The sequence below is a fragment of the Sinocyclocheilus anshuiensis genome, unplaced genomic scaffold (genome assembly GCF_001515605.1).
Source record: "Sinocyclocheilus anshuiensis isolate Anshui unplaced genomic scaffold, SAMN03320099.WGS_v1.1 scaffold606, whole genome shotgun sequence".
NCBI classification, from domain to species: domain Eukaryota; kingdom Metazoa; phylum Chordata; class Actinopteri; order Cypriniformes; family Cyprinidae; genus Sinocyclocheilus; species Sinocyclocheilus anshuiensis.
The window spans coordinates 60,324-68,607 of NW_015544148.1; the positions used below are offsets into that span (position 1 = coordinate 60,324).

At 39.9% G+C, this 8,284-nt stretch overlaps 1 protein-coding gene across 1 annotated transcript in view; it reads left to right on the top strand.

Annotated features, from left to right (window-relative positions):
- The first annotated feature begins 4,155 nt into the window (after positions 1 to 4,155).
- The window catches only part of proca (protein C (inactivator of coagulation factors Va and VIIIa), a), a 32,099-nt gene continuing 27,970 nt past the window's right edge, over positions 4,156 to 8,284 (top strand). Inside the window, exons 1-3 of the mRNA XM_016494978.1 lie at positions 4,156 to 4,224; positions 4,505 to 4,564; positions 5,877 to 5,960. The gene's annotated coding sequence lies outside the window, so the exon portion shown is untranslated. The remainder of the gene's footprint in view (positions 4,225 to 4,504; positions 4,565 to 5,876; positions 5,961 to 8,284) is intronic.

Here is an 8,284-nt window from a genome sequence, read left to right on the forward strand (position 1 = left end):
CGTGCTCTAAACAAGCACTTGAGGAAGTACAAATTCAAGATGCTCACAGTTGCAGCTCTCACGCGCACAATCCGTCGGAACGATTGGTTCACCGCAGTCGATCTCAAGGATGCTTACTTTCATATAAGCATCTATCCTGCGCACAGGAAATATTTTAGGTTTTCCTTTCAGAGTGAAGTGTACGAATTTGTTACTCTTCCATTTGGGCTCAGCCTCGCTCCTCGCGTGTCCAGCAGGTGCATAGAGACAGCGTTATCACCGCTGAGACACAAGGGGCTCAGAATATCTGCTTATCTGGACAATTATCTGATATGCGCTCACTTGCGGGACCGTGCGGAACGGGACACAGAGATGCTCACGTCTCTTCTAACGAGTCTGGGGTTCAGAATCAACTATGCCAAAAGCCAGCTGACTCCATCTCAGGAGACAGAGTATCTGGGCTTACGAATAGACTCTGTGGCATACCACACTATGCTCTCGGAAAGGAAGATAATGGCCTTTTATCAGTGCCTGGCCCAGTTTCGCAAGGGAAATTTGGTATCGTTCAGGACCTGTCTCCGCCTTTTGGGCATGATGGCTTCGTCGCTGTCCGTGGTCCCGCTAGGTTTGCTGAAAATGAGAGACTTCCAGCAATGGGTAGCAGCGAGACGTCTGTGTCCTTGTCAGCACCTCGGCGCAGAGTGAGAATACACGCGGAGTGCGTAATGGCTCTTCATCAGTGGAGAGATCCCTGTTTATTCCAGACAGGGGTTCCCTTGGGGGAGCGTGTCTTTGAGAAAGTAGTGACAACGGATGCATCTCTGTCGGGCTGGGGGGCTGTTTTTCAGGGCAGGTCGGTAAACGGTCGCTGGACGCCCCAGCTTCGCAAACTTCACATAAATATGTTGGAGTTGATGGCAGTCTTTCTGGCCCTGAAACATTTTCTCCCATTCTTGGAAGGGTTTCATGTTCTGGTCAGGACAGACAACACGACGGTGGTGGCATATATCAATCGCCAAGGGGGAACGCGTTCGTTACAATTGCACAATCTAGGGCGCAAACTAATTGTCTGGGGTGCGGCGCACTTCAGCTCGCTCGTACCAGGAGTCCTGAATGTAGGGGCAGATCTCCTGTCAAGGGGCAACCCATTATACGGAGAATGGGTGCTCCACCCGCAGGTGGTGGATCATATTTGGGGGATGTACGGCAAGGCTGCCGTAAATCTCTTTGCCTCGCAGGCAAACGCAAAGTGTCCGCTGTATTTCTCTCTCAGGGACGAAAATGCGCCTTTGGGTGTGGATGCGCCGGCACACCCGTGGCCGAACATGTTGCTTTACGCATTCCCTCCGCTGAGTCTAATTTCTCCCACCCTGGAAAGAGTAAGAGAAAATGGATTATCTCTCTTTCTGATAGCCCCTCGTTGGCCGGGGAGGCTGTCACTGGCAGAGATTGTCCAGCTCCTTCAGGGAGAGCCCTGGCCGCTCCCGTTGCACCGGGACCTGCTGTCGCAAGCGGGGGGGGCATATATCTCACCCACACCCGGAACGAGTCGATCTTTGGGTCTGGCCTGTGAAGGGTTAAATTTATACGCACTCGGGCTTCCGCAGGAGGATATAAACACTCTCCAGAGTGCTAGAGCTCCATCAACGCGCTCAAAGTACGGCCTTAAATGGCGTGTGTTTGAGGACTGGTGTACTCGTAAAGGAGTTATTCCTTTTCAGTGCACGGTGAGCGATGTACTTTGCTTTTTACAAAGCTTAATGAACAATGGGAGAGCGTTTTCTACTATTAAAGTTTACCTGGCTGCTATTTCGGTGTGTCATGTAGGCTTCGAGGGAGTCTCAGTTGGACGGCACCCTCTTATATGCCGTTTTATGAAGGGGGTGAAGCGTTTGAGACCAGTATCTAAGCATCTGGTCCCGTCATGGGACTTGTCCATGGTTCTGAATGCTTTAACTCGGGCCCCATTTGAAACTCTGGAGAGTGTTGATATTAAGCTCCTATCTTTGAAAACAGTCTTACTACTTGCTTTAGTCTCAGCTAAGCGAGTGTGTGAGTTACATGCTTTGTCGGTTCATCGGGCATGTCTGGATTTTAGTCAGGTTGACAGCAAGGTTACGTTGCTGCCTAACCCGGCTTTCGTTCCCAAAGTCAGTGATTCAGCTTATAACTGCTCTACTTTGGAGTTGCATGCCTTTTACCCCCTTCCTTTTTCTTCGGAGGAGGAGCGAAAATTGCACAGTTTGTGTCCTGTATGAGCGTTACGCTATTATGTAAACAGGACACGATCGTTCAGGAAGAATGATCAGTTATTCGTTTCATGGGCCACTCAGTGTTAGGGTAAGCCGATCTCCTCACAGCGCCTTACCATTGGATGGTGGAGGCAATTGAATTGGCCTATACATCTATGGGTCTTCATTCCCCAGCGTGCTTAAGGGCTCATTCAACAAGGGGTATGGCTACCTCGTGGGCTTTGTTCAAGGGGATTTCGGTAGGAGATATTTGTGCAGTGGCAAGCTGGGCTTCCCTTCATACATTTATCAGATTTTACCGTCTGGATGTCACTGCGCCTTCTATGGCTCATGCAGTTCTCAATGTTGGCTCTATGGAGAATTGAAAGGTTATCTTTCGTTCTTGCCGGGTCTGTTCAGCGGCTTCGGAAAGCATGCGTTTTGGGAGTTGGCTATATCATTCCCATAGGGGGGTGGGCTCCTTGTCATGAGCTATGATTCGGACAGAGGTGGTGTAATTGGTGCTTCCATAGTCTATCATTCCTGGGGCGTTTCCCATAGTGAGATACCTCGCTCTGTTCTCAGAGAACCGGGGTTACGCAAGTAACCTAACATTTTATAAACACACAGTCTTAGCAATCAGAGAAAAAAACTAATGTGAAAATGTCAAGGGTCAAGAGCCCAACAAAAGAAAACACTGATCTCCTTGATGGTGATTTCAAATGAAACATTAAAACATCTAAACATCTCAAGAAGAGCATCTCTAGAAGTCTGACAGAAATAAAGTGAGTCTAGTTAGTAATACGTGAAGCTGGTATTGCTGTTTGTGGAGTTGCTGTTGTGTGTTTAATCCTCTTCTACTGATCTCTTGAGAGATTTAATGTCTTCTTTTATTTCAGTTGATTTCATCTTTGGCTGTGGCTGAAGTCAGTTGTAGTTCTTGTGTTTCTCTTTCCTTCTGTGATTCTGTTAACAGCAGGTGTTCATCATTAATGGTCAATCATCACATAATTATCTCCGTAACTCCAACACTGCTTAAATGCTCCTTTAACACTCTGTAGTGTGGAAACACATGAACACTGAGCAGTGTGGTGACTTTGCTGTGAACTATTACATAAAACTTATCTGTTTCATTCACATATGACTGACGCATATGAATCACATTAAGTTTATTACTTTATGTTAAAACTACGTAATCTAAATGGATGGAAAATTGTTATGCAATTGAATTACACAAAATGTAATTTTAGACAGAAACATTTTTTTGAGTGTAGGTATCACAGATTATTGTTGCACTGTAAAATTAGTTACTGTAAAGCTGCTTGGTACAGTGTATACATTGCATGCATGTGTGTCCCATTGTGATGTTAAGTCTTGTTTATGTTTCCAATAACAGGTGTGTGCTGACAGCTTTTATTTCACTATCAATATCATATAGCTACTGTATGTTGTATGCAGATTATAGCAAGTATTCCTATGTTAGCAAAAGAGAGTGCAAGAATGCGTGACCCATTATGCAACAGAAAATGAGATAAGTTTTAATGCTTTTTCTAATCAAAATGTAGGCTATGTGTATATTGAGGAAAAAAGATCAATGTGAGGCAATTTGTACAAATACCGACATGTACCAACGTGTATCAACATGTACTGCATGTATAGATCATAGTTAAAATGAATATATTTATTTTTTGAATGCTATAATAACATTACCAAATTCATTTGACCATCAAGTTAAGGCTCATATAATTGAAAATGCATTATTACATCAAAGAAAGAAATGACAGGTGAAATTGAACTATTTCACCAATCATAAGTAATTAAACCACAAATGTACTTGTCTGGTGATTAAACTGTAAATTGTACAGTTCAGCACAAATAGGTGTAAGTGGGCAGACAGCAGATGAGAATGCAGAAGCATTCGGACTGTGGACTCTTAGTAAACAGAGTTAGTTAGTCATTAACACACTCTAAACACCACATTCTTCATTCCTGTTCCTTTCTTATTTTTCAAAATGTAAGTAAACATTTTTAATAATTATTGAGGGTTAGTTAAGAACTGAAATTGTGCATTAATGATTGTCTCACTGTGTTACCTAGTGGATGATATTAATGTACTCGCAAAATTCCTGATATGATTGATCTCAGCAGCTTTTATTTGCTCAGTGAAAAGTTTGTTGGAGTTCAGTTAACTTGCTAAAGGCTGTTCATGCTGTGCTGTCCTGTTGGGTTAAAGACAAAGTAGAGACCAATTAATGTTAGGACATTCCAATGTTTTTGATTCATGTGTCTTCCAGTGGTTCTTTTCTGAGTACAAATCTGGCCTCTAACTATCCCTGCTAATATTTTGGAATACGGTAAGAATGATTTTTGGTTAATATTTTATACAGCAAACTTTCGCACTTTGAATGTAAGTAATCATCCATGTATCTATAACCAAACCATTGCATTTACATTTACATTGACATTTAATCATTTAGCAGACGCTTTTATCCGAAGCAACTTACTAATGAGGAGAACAATAGAAGCAATCAGACTAACAAGAGAGCAACCGTATACAAGTGATGTGACAAGTCTCAGTTAGTCTAGTACAGCAGTGTTTCCCAACCGGGGTGCCGCGGCACCCTGGTGTGCCGTCTGTCGAGAGCAGGGGTGCTGCGTAAAAAATCCTTTTTTAATATTTTTAAATTGCTAAAATGTTAAAAAAAAAAGCAGCTATTATATAATATCCATTTATGATGTCGCCAATAATTAGAGATGCACTGAAATTCCGGCTGCCGAAAATTTGTTCACCGCTCAGGATTCACTTTCACGTGGTGTGACGCTCTGGTATTATCCCGCTCTATGCGTGTGCGCTCCGCTCAGTCGCTCACAGCCCATGTGAGTGCTCCACTCATATACCATTCATGCTCATCGGAACAGCAAAGTCCACTCAAAAATCGAGCTGACAGGAAACATCTATGTAGTACAGTATCGTTTCTGTTTGCAATAGCCCTACTGTGCTGTAACAAGGTGTGGTAAATGGGCAACTTTGGTAATGCTGCCCTCTCATTCATTTATCTGCTAACCGTTATGCTCACGTGTCCTCTGATAATAATAGCTTTCTAGGATTAAACATTATTTGGATAATTGATAAAGAAACAAATCTCTTAATAGCCCTACTGTGTGTTAGACCTACCTGAAAAATTTTAAAGCAATTTATTTCATTTGTAGGCCTATCGTTATTTTTTATTTGAGCTATCATTAGTAATTTCTTTATTTGTTCTTATTTTATTATTAACTGCTTAGCCTCCTTGTAATTTTTTATTCAATTCAAAGTTTTAAATCAAGCTATCTCGTGCTACTGCAACAAAATTACCCAACTGTAAAATCAAAAATACACTGAGTGAGCAAAACTTTGTTTAATTACCATTATAACTAGCTATCTCACAATGTTTACATATTAATAAAAACCTACATTAAAATCTGTCATATAAATTGGTCTTTTCATTAGAAATTAGCCTACTGATTGCCACGAGTTTTTTTTTTTTTTGTTTTTTATAAATCAGCAAAACATTTATAGAATAGAATAGGCAAGTGCCATTACTTCAAATTCTATAAAATCTTCAAATCTAAAAGATGCTTAATATTCAGGTATAATTCAAGATTTCTGTCTTCCTGTATTTACAGGGTCTGTTGTCATGATGAGGAGTCTCTTCTTCTGTATCTCAGTACTGGTTGTATTTTGGTCTGATAGGGCTCTCTGCAAGTCAGGTATGAGGTCAATAGCCCTGTAGGATTTATAAATAGTTGCAAAGCATATGTATTATACTTATGAATTTGTCTGAAGCTAGTGTTCTTTTGATTCTGAAATTCTGAGTATTTGTGCCACATTAGAACATGTAGCTAATTAAGATTAGGCTTATTATAGATTGTGTCTTATTAAATCAGTGCAACATGTAACTGTTAATGTTGATTTTTACGAATTTACTGATTAATATTTGGCAGCAGTAATTCATCAAATAATGATAAACAACAGAAGCTGCCAAAAATGTGTAGGTATTTTGAAAGTCCTCAAAAACAACAGCAGCGGTGGAATGAATTTTCATTATATTGTACCTTATATCGTAAAAAATCTTGTACATCATGAAGTGGTAAATACTTTTAAAATATTGGGTTCTGTGGTGCAACAAAATTTTTGAGCATGCAAAAAAGAAAGGGGCCTGAATCAGAGGTGTAGTAAGGGTGTAGATTATGGTTTGAAGTTGTGTGTAAATTATATTTTTTATGATACTGCCATTATTGTCTTTAGTAGTGCAATTGATCTGGTATTATTCTGTGTGTGTGTGTGTGTGTGTGTGTGTGTGTGTGTGTGTGTGTGTGTGTGTGTGTGTGTGTGTGTGTGTGTGTGTGTGTGTGTGTGTGTGTGTGTGTGTGTGTGTGTGTGTGTGTGTGTGTGTGTGTGTGTGTGTGTGTGTGTGAGTGAGTGAGTGTGTGTGAGTGAGTGAGTGAGTGAGTGAGTGAGTGAGTTATAACTTACTATGTTTTAGATTAGGTTGCCTTTTAAAAATCTGGCAAGGGACAACATGAAAATTAGCCAATGGGCCTAACTCTGGCTTATATACCGTATTTGACTGTTGATTAATAAGGACAGTCCCTGTTAAAATAAATAAATAAATAACTGTACTGATTACATGAAACAACAAAAATATTCCAAGGCAAGGTTAAATGTAAAAAGCCTTCAGTAAACTGGACTAAGTCATTAAAAACATTAAAAGAGTGGAGTTGTTCGACACAGCCATTACTAACACAAGCATTCTTTAAACTATAGGCCAGGGGTGGCCAACGTCGGTCCTGGAGGGCCACAGTCCTGCAAAGTTTTGCTCCAACCCTGCCCTAATCAAACACATCTGAACAAGCTCATCAAGGTCTAAGGGTTACTAGAAAGCTACAGGCAGGTGAGTTTTTATCAAAGTTGGAGGAAAACTCTGCAGGACTATGGCTCTCCAGGACCGACGTTGACCACCCCTGCTATAGGCAATCAGTGGATCATCAAAACAACTGGTTATTCAGATTGATTAGTGGGAGTGGCTATGACCAGCCAGCTCTTACAAATCGAACATTGTAGTAACTTCCAACACAATAAAAATAATAATAACAATGATAATAATAAATTAGTTAAACTAGAAAAGTAAATAATAAATAAATAAATAAAAAAGGGGGAAAAAATAAGAAAAAGAAAAAATATGGAAAAATATATTTTACAAATTAAATTGAAAAGAAAAAAGTAAGTAAATAAATAAATACTATACAATACAAAACAACACAATAGTGAGGATGATTATTACTACAGAAATTTAAAAAATCAATTTCTTCATTGTATAAACTCTTGAGTGTATAAATCCAAAACGTCTTACATTGTAAAAGGCATTTCAATCTATTCCCACCTCTTATGGTGCATGGAATGGAATCAATTCCAGTTCCAAGGGTGCTGTCACTAACATGGCCCACCTCATATTAATGCCTTGCCTTGTACTGATTATATGTGTTTAATTATGAATATTATAATGAATGAAAGAAAAGAAAAGAAAAAAAAGAAAAGAAAAAAGAAATAAAGAATTATGACTGGGCTAAAACAGACGCCAGAATTTTAAAGATTTCAAATTTTAAAGATCAGACTCCAGAAGTGGATTGCAGTAGTAAAAGGATGCTCTGCAAATTGCATACTCATGTTTGTACTATTAATTCCTAAAATTACGCATGTAACTTTTGCAAATAAATGAAGCTGTCAGCAGACACAATTCATTCTTAATGAATTATCCCTTTAGTTTTTGTAGTACACAACAGGCTTAAAGGGGTCATATGATGCGATTTCAAGTTTTCCTTTCTCTTTGGAGTGTTACAAGCTGTTCGTGAATAGATAAGATCCCTAAAGTTGCAAAGACTAAAGTCTCAAAACCAAAGAGATATTCTTTATGAAAGTTAAGACTCGTCCACGCCCTCCTTAAATGCCTCGTTCAAACACGATCCCACATGTCTACGTCATGATGTGGGAAGATTTGCATAACGCCGCCCAAATGTTCACGCAAAGAAAGAAG